Below are 13,989 nucleotides of genomic sequence, written 5' to 3'. Positions count from 1 at the left end.
TGTCCTAACAGGCTTACTCTGTGGGCCTCGTTTGCTCACAACGATAGTAAGTGGTAGAGCTGGGGTAGAGCACAGACTGGCTGAGTGCTAAGAATCTCTGCCCTGCTTCACCACATGATGGCAGGTGCTCAAGAGATGTTTGGAGATGCCAGGTCTGTCCTCCTTGCCCTCCCTTACCTCTCTCAGTACAGGACAGTCCAGAATCTCTCAGGCTTGTGTCTCTAGCTTTCCAAAAGGACAATTCTTATAACCTGAGCTCTGAAGTGAGGGGCGGGTGGGTGGGCAGGTAGTTGGGGCCCCTGGCCAGGGCTTGGCGCTCAGTTCTTCAAAGAAGCGCTCATCTTGGCATGGCAGTCAGGGGCTTTCGGCCAAAACTGGTGGGGCCAGTACTGAGGCGGGGCAGTCTCAGGAAGTGGCCAGTGGACCCCAGGGAGGAAGTGGGTTGGGCCCGGCCCTTTCCCTTTTTGACACCTCCAGCTCTTGGGAGGGGTACAAACGCTGCTAAAAAGGATGTCTTAGGCATGGAACCCAAAGGGGTGAAGAAACATGGTCTTGCTATGTAGCCCCACTGGTTTCCGACTAGCAATTCTCCTGCTTCAGCCTCCTGAGTAGCTGGGATTATAGATGGGTGTCACTGCACCTAGATAGAGAAAATACTGTCATTCTAGGGGCTGGAGAGATGACTCAGTGGTCAAGTGCACTGGCTGCTCTTGTAGAGGGCTGGGGTTCAAATTCCTGCACCCACATGGTGGCTAAAAGGCATCTGTAAATCCAGTTCCAGGGGACCTGATGCCGTCTTCTGACCTCCATGGGCACTGCACAACATGGGTACACTTACATACTTGCAGGCAATACACTCAAACACATAAAAAAAATAAATAAAAAATAAATAAAGATACCATGTAGGTGCTGGGATTTGAACCTGGGTCTTCTGCAAGAACAACCAGTGCTCTTAATCGCTGAGCCATCTCTCCAGCCCCCATAAAAAATATTTTTTTTAAAATGTATATATATATGTCTTTTTAAGACAGGGTCTCCCTGTAGCCCCAGCTGTCCTGGAACTCACTGTGTAGACCAGGCTGGCCTTGAACTCACAGAGATCCACCTGCCTCTGCCTCCCAAGTGCCAGGATTAAAGGCATGTGCCACTACCCCTGGCTAAAAAAGATATTCTTATTCTAGAATCTGTGCATCACAGTTACTTTGGGTTCAAAGATGCTTTAAGTGTTGGTGGGGAGCCAAATGTGGTGGCTCATACTCAAAAGATTTTGGATGTGGAGTTCAAGGGGACACTGACTGTTGGGGGTTTATTAGAAGAGTTATTAGCACCATGGACAGACAGACAGAAGGCATGATGGAGGGTCTGAGGAGAGTTCAGGCCCCAGCACCAGAGACAGACAACATGGTGGGGGCACTGAAGAGAAGAAATCAGGGCCCACATGGCAGAAGTGGGGGAAGGGTCTCTTCTTATATCTTTCTGAGGATGGGGATAGATTCACAGTATCAGCCTCCAACCAGGTTTTCTGATTCCCAGGCAGGAGGCAGGAGAGAGGGTGGGGCAGGATGTATGGTCACCAATATCCTTTTGATGTGAACTCACTTTCCCAGGTGAGAAACCTTGACACCTGGAAGCCTGTTAACTAAGGATTCACAGGCAGTGTCTCAGTGGGGTGCTGTCAGTATCTGTGAGCCAGGAAGGGCTACCATAGGTATGGCGGTCTGAACAGCAGCTGGATTCTAACATTGCATCCTTACATACACCTGTAATCCCATCACCTGGGAGGCTGAGGCAGGAGGATCACCATGAGCTGTAGGCCACCCTAGGGTACATAATGAGTTCCAGGTCAGCTTGGGAGACAGAGTGAGACTGTTTCAAAAAACAAAGTAAAGGGCTGAAGAGATGGCTCAATGATTAAAAGCTCTGGTTGCTCTTGTAGAAGTCCAGGGTTCAGTTCCCAGCACCCACATGGTGGCTAACAACCATTAGAACTCCAGATCCAGGGGATCTAACACCCTCTTCTAGCCTCTGCAGGCATTGCATGACATGGGTGCACTTACATACATGGGGCAAATGGTCTTGGTTTGCTGTCTCCAGAAGCAGGTGAGTGCCATTGATCACACACAGCAGGGAGTAGGGTTGGATCAGCAGAAGGGTGCTGTGGGTACCTATGCTTCTTCCTTCTAAGAACTTAGGAAGTCACTGGAGAACCCTGGTCTCAGAGCTGCTCCTTTGCCCAAGGAGTGAGGAACCTAGGGTTCTCCAGATACCACCCCAGGAAGCAGAGGTGAGAGTGGTTTGGACCTGGGGAGCCTCAGCCATGACTATGTTGGGATAGGGTCCTTGTGCCCTGCTTGGCTACAGACGTGCAGCTTCTCACATCTGGCAGTCATCTGGGCTAGAAGAGACTTCCTCATCAGGAAGTACCATAGGGATTGTACTCTGACACCGAGTACTGTTCTTTCCCAGACAGCAACCCGACTTCCTGTAAGGGCTCTTGTGTGACTGAAGGCTTTGGTTGGGTGTGGGGCACAACCCAGGCCTAAAGAACAGAGACCTATTGTCTGCTCCCAGAACCTCGGGGCTTCAGGAAAGCCAGGGAGACAATGGCAGCCATGCAAGTCTGAATGGGAAGGTCCTTGGTGGTAAGATGTTTCCTGAAGTCAGATAACAAGTGCCCATGACATCACTCATGATGACACTGTCTGAACACCCACCAGGTGCCTCATTTAATCTTCACCCCAGCCCTCCAAGGTAAGAACCACAATTCTCCCTACTTGACAGAGGACAGAGGCCCATTGAGGGGAAACCACATTTCAGGATGGAGGCACTGAGTGGTGAGGCAGAATGCAAAGCCTGTTCCTGTGTCTCCAGGGCCATGTGACTTAGAAAGCCCACGACCCACCATGCCAACAAGATCAACAAAATGGGTGTTCTCCACCCAAAGCCCATCTGAAAGGGAGGCAGTCCTAACCATGGACACTGTCCTATGGCTCCTACAAGGCAAAGATGTTGCCCAAGTTGGCTCAGAGGTGCCTTAACTCCACCCAATGTCTCATCCATACCCCAGGCCTGCCCAGGGCAGAACACCTCCCACGTTGGACAAAGAAAAACTCTGCAGGAGCCACTGGCAAATGTTTACTGATTCCAGGGGGACAGTCTATAGAGCTCGCCCCTACATTCCCAGCTAGTACTCAGCATATGCTGACCAGCTGTCCATGTCTTCACCAGGAAAGGGGAGGTGGGATTCTAGGAGGAGGCTTGTGGGGGCCCTGGGATTGAAAGAGTCAAACTAGTGATTGACTTGACCTCCCTTCCTCCTCCCTCCCTCCCTTCTTTTTTTTTTTTCAAATCCATCTTCCCATTCACAATACAGACCAGGCACAGTGGCCTGGGCTGAGGTGTACATGCGCGTGGGTTTGCTCTGCCTTTTCTTTCTATATAGTCAGTGCAAGAACACAGCTTGTGGTGAGCGCCAGGAGGCCTCTGGTGACTTTTTGTTTCCTCTTGCTGTTTTATGGTTTGTGCTGGTTGTCCTCCACAAGGTAAGCCTTGGGGTCCCATGATGCTGAACACATGCATGCAGAGTTCTAAGCATGTAGTGGGTTTGTGTGTGAACAGTAGCTTTTTCCACCATTCTGTGTTTCGGGTAAAGTGCATGTGTGCAGTGGCTGGATTGTGTAGGATGGTTGTCCCCCAAGCCCACTGCAGAATCTCCACATTTATTAGAGAGATTCCTGGCTGTCTGGAGGGGGACCTGGAAACTTGAGTTTTAAAAACAAGATCTGTGTTAAATAAAACAACTTAGTGCAATATAGGAAAATTGCCCCGTCCTAACCCCAAGAATTATATTATTATCTCAGTATTTAGCAAAGGAAGTGTACAGTGAGCTCCTGCCCGTTGTTACTGGGGTTCTGCAATTGCCTCTTCTTTCACATACCAACTTAGCTCATGTCCATCCTTTTACTCATTCTTCCCACTGGATTTAAATGCATGATGTCATACAGTTATAGAAAGGAATTAATGTGCTGCTGACTACAGAGAAACCATAGAGCAAAACAAGAAGTTTTCAAATAAGTGAAAAAAATGAATTTAAATCTGTGGATTTCTCCAGCACAGCTCAGAAACTCAGAGGTCCTGTGGGCAGCTTGGAGGCACATCAGGACTTGTAGGAGTAGGCTTGACTCAAAGTTCCTTTATAGAGCTGGACTGAACCTGATCACAGAAGGGTAGTAGGCAATCACCTGTGGGCTTTCTTTACTGTTAATAATAAATGGCTGTGGGCTGTCTGACCAAGATGGGCACTTCACTGACTGGCTGTTATAGAAGTTGGGATCATGACAGGTTATCAAGGACAGGTGTCAAGTGTAAATCCCACCTCTGCCACCAGTGTGTGTGTATGTTATTAGAAAAGGTCTTGCTGTCATTGAGCCTCATTTTCCCCATCTGTAAAAGGGAGGTTATACCAGGACTAGGTGTGAAGATGAGCTACCACATAGTGAGTGTGTACATTGTTGTTAGGGTTGACACTGGGGGTCAGGTGGCCTAATACCCAGCAGAGGCCAGGGATTGTCACTTGGTTACCGAGTGTTCATCAAACATCTATTTGTACCAGACCTTGCTGATCACACTGAGGACAGCTGCATGGACAACTCAGATATGACTCTGGTCCTCATCAATCTGAGCCACTTGGTCACACAGTTGTGTGTGTGTGTGTGTGTGTGTGTGTGTGTGTGTGTGTGTGTGTGTGTGTAGTCAGGTCTATAGAGCTTGGACACCACCTGGGATCCAGGGCCTTCGTCCTCGTCTTTCCCGGAGCAGTAACACCCCTTTGCACTTGCTGGTCCTTCTTAGAGGACATTTCTCCCATGACCCACAGAGCTCACTGCCCCGCTTCCTCAGGTGTCAGCCAAACCTTACCTCTCCAGAGAGGACTTCCCTGTCCACCCTGTCTAAAACAGCATCCCCACTCGACCATCTGTCTCTCTTCTGAGCCCATCTTCTTTTATCCCCAGCCCTTGTCTACTTGATGTGTGTGATCCTGGTTTATGTAGATGCCCTGCCTGCTAGCATGCAGGCTCTGCCAGGGGGTGTCACTCCCTGCTATTTGTTCACTTCTGTAGCTGGAAGCATTAGGAGCCATGCCCAGCACATAGTAGGCCTTCAAAGAATATTTACTGAATCAATGAGTGAGTGAATGAATGAATAGTGACAAGTACAGTGGAAAAGTGCACTGATCCCTCACTTACACATGCCAAAACTCCCCCACAAGTGACCACAGGGCTAGGAGTGGAGCATAGGCCATTCCTAGGCTGAACAGGATGCTCATGTCCACAGGACACTCACCTCCATCACAGATCATACAGAATTCTCATATCCCAAGGCCTTTGCTGTTGACAAGAGGATTGCAGTTCTCAGTTTGCCTGAAATAACAAACATGGTCAGAGTCTGGTGGGCCAAGATGGGCTTGGGAAGCAGTGGGCATGCTCACAGTTCTGTGTGGATGAGAGTCCGGGATCTGGCACTTGGGATCTGGTCTGTCCCCCTGTTCTGTTTGCCCGTCCTCTACCTCGGCATCCACCCAGCCCTATCTAGTCACCCTTTGTCTCTGGTGGGGCTTCTGGCTGTCCCACAATGCACTCTACGTCCTTCTCACACTCTTGGTCAAGAACCATCATGGCTCCCATCATCCACAGCAGAAGTCTCCAGTAAAGTGAATTTAAAATGTGAAGATGCTACAGGGTACCAGCTCTCCCACCCTCACACATAATCTCATTTGCACTTCTGAGGAAGGTACTCTTATTTCTCCCATTTTACAGATGGAGAATCTGAGGCTCAGAAGAATAAGGCAGCCTGTCCAAGGTCAGGAAGCCAGAAAGAGTGGCATCAGTCTTGAACTCAGTCTGCCTTGGGCCCCTCAAGTGAACTCTAGCTGTTCACTTGCACCTGATTCCAGCAGTGGTCAGTTCATCCTTGCCAGCCTTGGAATCAGAACTTGTAAAGGGCCAGGGAAGAGTCTTCTCTAGTTGGTGGCAAGGAAGGCTCCCCGGAGCAGATGGACTTTGAACTAGGCTCAGAGGATGGTTGGATCATGAGTTAAAAGGGGGCCTCAGGAGAAAGCGTGGGCAGGAGGTAGAGCAAGCCTACAAGAGGGCCCCAGGAGCTGAGGGACTAATTGTTCTCTGGCAGCAGAGCTGAGACAAGGATCTTGGTCATGGTGCCCTGAAGAGTTTCAGCCTGTGAGGGGGAAGGGGCACTGTCACTCAGTTCACTGCCAGGTCCTCCTGGTCATTCCAGGTTGCCTGGCTTGTCCCCACAATCAGGGCAGCCAGCAGAGCTGTTGGCATCTCAGGTCCCCTGAAGGCCCAAGCTGCCAAAGTCCTGGGGACCAGATAGACTGTGGAGAGGCCTCCACTCAGCTGCTTTGGGATGTGGTCACTGAGGATGCCCTACCCTCAGGGGCTCTGCTCCAGCCAGAAGTATCCTGAGGGAGCTCTGCTTATAAAGAGAGGCCAGCTGTCCTAATTTCTACAAGCCTTGTATGAAAATATTGATTAAAAAAAAAGAAGAACCTATAGAAACCAAAGAAGGGCTCAGTGTGGTGGCACACACCTGTAATCCTAGCAATCAGAAGGCAAGGGCAGGGGGGGTGGCACAAGTTGAAGGCCAGTCTAGTGTACATAGTGAGTTCCACGCTAGTCAGAGCTATATAGCAAGACTGTGTCTCTAAAGACAATCCATGGCTGAAGACAGGATTCAGTCTGACTGAGCTCTCTGTTTCTGTCTGAGGACTGGGGAAACTGAGGTCAAGAGGGGAAGGGCTGTCCAGCATCAACAGAAGGGTTTTGTTCTTTAATAGATAGTGAGCTCAGATTTGTATGGGATTGGTGTACCCAGATGTATCTGCATACAGCAGGTGCTCTGCGAAGATAGGCGCCTCCAGGTCGGACACCGGAGGGTAACAAGGAGGCCGCCAGCCACCCTGGGATTTCCTGTGGATAGCTACTCCTGGGCAGTAAGTGTCCTTTTCAGAATGGCCCGTTCTGACCTCTGATCCCTTAGAGATAGTCTGTCAGTGCTTACATTGAGGAGGAACTCCTGGTCCTGCTGGATTTTGTGGTAAGCCTCACTGTGGGGCAGAGGATGGATTCACCTCTGAGTCATCTGCTCCCTCGACGGAGACCCAAGACTGGAATTCCCAGTAATGATCAGTTCTCTGCCTTCTTTTCAGAGAGACCCTGCCTCTGACATTCATCTTCAGAGACAAAGGCCTCTCTTAATATCCAAATTGGGCCCTGGTTCTGCCCTTGGGAATTGGATGCACCTGCTTCTTCTTCCAAATAGTCCTGGGGAGCTGGAGGGCATCTTGGATACCAAGGAACCCAGGGATAGTGACCGTACCCTATGGCACACATCACTGATCAGGGCCCTCTTTCCTTCTAAGCATGAGTGTCAATGCACTCTTAGAGTTCTGTTACTGCAGTGTGACCAATGCAGCTGACCTGCCTCCCTTCCTGCCTCTCCAGCTTCCTAAAGTGGCTTGTGAACTACAGCCAAACATCAAAGAGATCAGTGAAGAAGTGGGTCCATGCACCACCTGTAGCTTGCTGGGTGCTTACTGCCTCTGGAGTGGAGCTTGATCTCTGGAGTGGAGAACAGGTGTGAGTCGCTCTCTCCCCTCTCACCAGGAAGGACCTTACAGGACCAGGCTCCTGGCAGCCTGGAGACTTTAGTCTAACCGAGAAGCTTCAATCACACACTCACATTGGTGATATTTCACTGCACAGGCAGTGCCAAAGGACTAGCACTGGGTGAGGAAGGGATTCTCGTCCCTTGCTCCAGGCTGGATCCCTGAAGCTGGTATTCCACACAGAGGGTCCAGGGAGGGCAGTAGCTGAAGCGCAGGGAGAAACCACAGGGGCTCTAGAAAGCCTCATTTTATAGATGAGGAAACAGGATAAAGATGTGGAGTGACTTCCCCAAAGTCATGGAGCACGTGAGCAGCAGAGCTGGGATTTGGACTTGGGTCCACTTGGGTATCTGCTGGCCCCATATAGAGCCTTGCACATATAATGTGCTCATGAGTTGCTGTTGTGGTGAACTGCCTGTCCTGGGCAGGGGCCAGTAGGTGCCTGACCACCTGTGCTGGGCCAAAGTTGCTCCTCAGGCCAGACTGGGGAGGTCTCCTCTGGGTGAAGGTGGGCTCTGGAGGCTGAACTTGCAGTTAGGGGAAAGGTGAGTGGAGAGAGCAGGGTACTCACCTGTTGTCAGACTCAGGAAGTCAGCATACATGTCATCAAAGGCTTGCTGGATCACAGGGCACAGCTGCAACAGCACAAATGCAGGGCCATCCATGAGGAGCCAGCCTCTCTGTCCCATAATCACCCGGGCCCTGCCCTGCTAGCTGTGGTCTCCCTGTGGTGTCCCAGCCAGCCAAGTGTCCATCTGTGGGGTTGAGGGCTCACAGGTGTCACCATTCCCAGCCCTTCCTGCTGATCAGAGTCTACACCTGGCCCCAGGGCCACCCAGGACCTTTGTGGTAGTTTGTCCCTTGCCTTGTGCCCTGGTCTCCAGCTACCCTCCCCATCACACACCTTGATTGCTCACAAGAACCTGTTCATGTTGTGTCTTCTGTAGAGGAAGCCAAGAATTCACTTAGTTGTTCACGGGAACTCATGGAGTTCCTCCCAAATCAGACTTTACAACAGAGGCCAGCCAGCCCACCCCACCAGATTCTAAGCAGCCTCTCTGTCCTTGGTGAGTTTCCAGATCCAACACATCCCCGTGTCACCAAGCAGTTCTCTTTCCAACACTGCCAGAGCCTCTCAACAATGGGGGATTTGTAACTCTGGCAAGACATTAGCAAGTTTCTGGAGACATTTTTAGTTATCATAACGAGGTAGATTAATGATACTGCCATCTAGTGGACAGAGGCCAGAGATGCTAATACGCACCCACCATCACAGTCCAGCTCATGACCAAGCAACCAGCACTGGGGAGGCTGAGAAGCCCTGTCTTTAGCAGCTCTGCGGAAAGAGGAAGGCAAACATTTGCCTCACTTTTCATGGGATCCAAGGGTCTGTTCTAGGCCTCAAGGCAGTTTAATGAATTAATTTTGTCTTAGGTTTAACTGCCCTAGTGGAGGGACCATCTAGTCCACTGCCCCTCAATACTCTTGTAGAAGGACAGTGCAGTTTGAGAGATGGTAACTTTTCTTGCAAGTAACAGTCCCCTGCTCCCACCTGTTTTCATAATCCAGAACCCAGAGAGGAAGAAGGAGGAGTGCAGAGACCCCTGGCATGCATGGCCAGGGGACCACCGCTCCCTGCAGGATAGGAGTATCTCTGCACAACTCCCCATTCATCACTTCTCTCAACCCTGGTCACACTGGAGAGCTGGGATTGGAGGATCCTACCAGGCCTGTTGCATCTGCAGAGAGTAGAGCCAGACAGCAAAGTTCTTTTAACAACCTTCAGATGATTGTGAAGTGTAAGAGCCATGTCCATACAGAAAAGGGCTACCCCGTTTCCCTGGTGAGCTCCTTCCAGAAGCGTCCCTACTCAAATGTGCTGATGCCTCCCTTCATGCCCCATAAAACACTCCTGTGATCTCCACATGCCTGTCAGTGTTATGGTACAAAAACCATGAGTTTAGCTGGAATGCTGGGGCTCTAGCTTAAAATTCCAAGTTAATGCCATCTCTCCTTGTGCAAAAATGTGTGTTTATCAAAACAGGGTACTAGGTAAAACATGATTTTTCCTGGAGGCTGGTAAAAAAATTTACAGCTGTGCCCTACTTTAAGAAATTACTATCTTTAAATAGAAACATTAAGTTCTTTTAAAAAATCTCTGCCAGGCACCTTGGCACATGCCTGTGATCCCTGTCCTTCGGAGGCAGAGGAAGTTGGATCAGAAATTCAAGGCCATTATGGACTATAGGATATCCTGTCTCTGCCCTCTAAACAATTTCACGAAAGTGTTGAGATCAGGCTATGTCCTACCTCATTACTCCATATAAAACAGCAGGTTTTCAGGCTGTATCTTGCCTGAGCAGAGTCCATTTTATAAGCAGCTTTTGACTCCGTTTTGAGAGAGGAATCACTGCAGCCCCTGAATGGACTCATGGACTATACCATCTGTGCAGCATCACTCATCCAGTGCAGACTCAAATGACTTGTTCCTGGGAGTAGAAAGGGAACCACCCCATACATTTACTGTCATGAACTAAGACAGTGGGGACGCATGAGTGTATTAAGATTATATTGGGAAACTGGGCCCAAGAATTTTATCAGACACAAAAGCCTGAGGAAAGGGTGTTCACCCCTCACCTGGACCCCATAAACTGATGGATGCCAAACACTGCAAGGGTATGGCCCCAAACCCACTTATCTTCTGATACCAGGTGTGTTTGTTGGGGATTGCGGGGGGCGGGGGACTGATGAGCCGAGGACTCCCTGACTGTCCTCGAAGCTTCAGCTTCTGTCCATGCACTGCTCCCATGTCTGAACTGGACCTAAACTGTTGTGATTGAACCTTGAATTTACAATGGAAAGCAGTGGTCAATAAGGACAGATCCGCTTACAACATGCTAGTTTACCTGTGGCATATCAAGGGAGTATAAAATGAGAGCAACAGAGTAGCAGGTGTCACTCCATGTTAGAAAGCTTGCCTAGCAGGTGTGAAGCCCTGGGTTCTATCCCACCACCACACAGGCACAGAACTTTAGTAACTCAGAAAAAATAAATGTAACCTGATCTAGTGGATGACAGTGCCTTCAAACCAAACCAGTGTTCAGGACAAAATGCTGGATATCCAGGAACTGCTAGCTTAGTTTAAAATTTTTAATTATATAAACTTACAATAAAAGCATTAAAACAAATTTAATAAAAGCGGGAAACTCATCCCTTCCTAGGTGTTTGGTTATATAGTCTCTGTCATCCGTAGCTCTTAAAACAGTCTATTGTCTGTTTAGTGGCAGCACTATACAGCAGTGGGCCACTGTGCAGTTTACCCCAGTTCTGTTGGGTGACATCACAGTAGTAGTCTAAAGTTGGCCTGGACAGAGGATTTATACGGGGGAAATCAGCAAAAACTACACAACAGCACCCCTCCCCTCAACCCCTCCAGAGACAAGGGTTAAAACTTTATTAGCACGTGACTAATCAAGGCCTCCTGACCTTTGGAAGTTCGGTTATCTTGACCTCTATGATCTAGCTGGGTCAGTGGCCCAAACCATTACTTTTTGCTTTGCTGAAGGAATTAGTTCCAGAAAGATCCTACTGGAGGAGATGGGAGTCATTGGGCATCAGTGTGCAGTTCCACCTTAGCCCTACAGGGGGCACCATCTCCACAGACCAGAGGCCTGATTCCACTCACATGAGTTTTCACCATTTGGGGCAGGGCTGGCACCAGGAGATTCATGACCTTCTTTGTTGAAGAGTTGACCATGAAGGAGTACCTTTGCAAGAGGAGAGTAAGAGATTAGAAAGCATCAGAGAGGACCACTCCTGCTTTACAGAGGTGAGGTAGAAATCTGGGAGGAAAGGGCTTGCTCAAGTTCATCCAGGATGCTAGGGCTCCTATAGAGGCTGAGCTGAGAATAGATACCGGCCTGGGTGTTGTCTCTGGAGAGCTACTCTGACATTGGAATGCCAGGAGCTGACATCCCTTGTGAGGTGACATTCACTATTATGAGTGGGTCATTCTTGATGCCTGGAAAGTGTCATCAACCTCAGACTGGGAAGGTGAGACACACGAGGTGACTTGTCCAACATCACCCACATAGCCAGTGAAGAGGATGAACTTGCCTTTGCTCCACCCGGACCGCTCCTGGGTGGCCTGGGGGCCCTAGGATGGAGATGTCTCTCCATCTGGAGATACTTACCCCACCTCCTGGCATCAAGCCACGATTAATGCTTTGGCCTTTGCCATCCTCGAGTGTCTTTGGCATTAAAGATTCCCTGGAAGAAGCTCAGATGTAGAATCAGGACAGATATATCTTCTTCCCCTTCACTGTTCTCCATGTGTTCAGTAGGCAAGGCCACCACCCACCTTCCCTCCACCATGGCAAAGCCCAGCGCTCACTTGTGCAACAAGGTGAAGCGCAGGATGCTATCACTGCTGGAGCAGTTGCTGAGGTACAGGTGTGCGGGGCTGCTCACCCTTTCCTCCACCTACATGGTCGAGGACTTGGGCCTCGGTGTTCATGTGGAACTCCACCGCAGTCTTGACCAACAGACACCAGCCCCGAGAGTGTGAGTGCTGTGCAGGCCCAGGTGGAGTCACAGCTGGATGTCTGTCTCCAGCTCCCTTGACTCATTCTCTGTCTCTTTGGCTGGTGCCCCTCATCCCTCCACATCTGTATCCCAGCTTCTGGCATCCTCTCCTGATCTCATTCCTTCCAGATGCCATCAGATTCCAAGTTATGCCACACACCTTCACTAATGTTTGTTGACTGACAACTGAAGAGCAAACAGTGTACTCAGGGAGAGGTACAGGAGAGGGGTGACTCCTAATGATATCCAGCCCCACTCACCAGATGACGTGTCTCAGGACAGAGCTCACCAGACTGTCCAACATGTGGACAACTCACAGTCCTCTGGGGCTGTTTCAGATAACTGGGGTGGCTCGTCAAAGTCTTTTATAGTTGTTTGCTCTATAAACAAATAAAAATGTCCCTAAAAATTGTATCATCTGCTGTCAGTACAGAACTTCCAATTATCCATTTTTTATATAAGCAGAAGCACAGGTACTTCTGAAAATAACTGATTTATGTCTAAAAGATACATTTTCCCCTTGACCATTATTTATCTTGTAAAGTAAATGTCTTTATATAATAAAAGATTCTGTTTCTCACTCTAATTTGCATAATGCATTTAATTTTTATTTATGTATATTAATTGTACAAAGTGAATGGGTTCATTCTGATAGTTCTATGTGTGCATATAATGCACTTTGAATATAATCATCCTATTTATTTTTATTTTTTATTATTTATTTATTTGCTTATTATTTATTTATATTTTTTACACAGGGTCTCCTTGTAGCACCAGTTGGTCTGGACTTGCTACATGGACCAGACTGGCTTTGATCTCACAGAGATCTGCCTGCTCTGTCTCCCAAGAGAGTGCTGGAACTAAAGGCATGCACTACCAGGCCTGCCTGAGGCTCTGTTTCTTTCTTATCCCCCTTTCTATATCACTAGAAACACTCTTTCATTTTTAAAATGTATTATATGAATTTTAGATTGTATTTTTCCAATACAATTGCATTTTGAATTTATAGAAACAATTCAATAGGTTTTCATTGGATATTTTCCTTGGGGAACCTAAAGTCATAAAATTCCTTTTAGTTAAAAGTTAAATATGTAAAACACTAGGAATATCTGCAGCTATTGTCTTATATAAAATCTATGTGTTTCTGATTATTTCTCCTATTCATAAAGTTTAAGGGATATTTAATTTAAAAATATTTTATTTATTATTTTTATTTTATGTGTATGAGTGTAATTGCCTTCATATATGTAAATGTAACAATGTTGTACAATGCTCATGGAGGTCAGAAGAGGGTGCTGGATCTTCTGGAGCTGGAGCTAAGGAGGGTTGTTAGCCTCCATGTGGGTGCTGGGAACCAAACCTGGGTCCTCTGCAAGAGCAGCCAGTGCTCTTAACCACTGAGTCATCTCTCCAGCCCCTTAAGGGCTATTTAAAAACTGTATTAATTCAACAGTGAACCTAAAAATTTTATTATATATCTTGAAAGAGATGTATCTTTGCTCTGGAAACTGTTATTGATTATGTAAAAGCTGTTGTAATGAAATGCTTCTACCAATTATGTGGTTATTAAATAAACTAAAAAATAGAAAATAGAATACTACTCAGCAATAGGAAAAATATAACAACAATTTGCAGGAAATTTGATGTACTGAGAATCTATAATTCTGAGAACATCCTGTTTTTGAAAAACAACAAACAAACCAAAACAAAAAGAATGA

At 48.0% G+C, this 13,989-nt stretch overlaps 1 non-coding gene across 1 annotated transcript; it reads right to left on the bottom strand.

The window, feature by feature from the left end:
• Positions 1 to 3,350: 3,350 nt before the first annotated feature.
• Positions 3,351 to 3,482, bottom strand: LOC115069806. Its single transcript, XR_003849033.1, has one exon. It is a non-coding gene; the product is annotated as a small nucleolar RNA SNORA51 (small nucleolar RNA).
• Between the last annotated feature and the right edge of the window lie 10,507 nt (positions 3,483 to 13,989).

This window comes from Nannospalax galili, unplaced genomic scaffold (assembly GCF_000622305.1).
Source record: "Nannospalax galili isolate Female #2095 unplaced genomic scaffold, S.galili_v1.0 scaffold1174, whole genome shotgun sequence".
Lineage (NCBI taxonomy): Eukaryota > Metazoa > Chordata > Mammalia > Rodentia > Spalacidae > Nannospalax > Nannospalax galili.
This window is presented reverse-complemented; position numbering and strand designations above follow the sequence as displayed.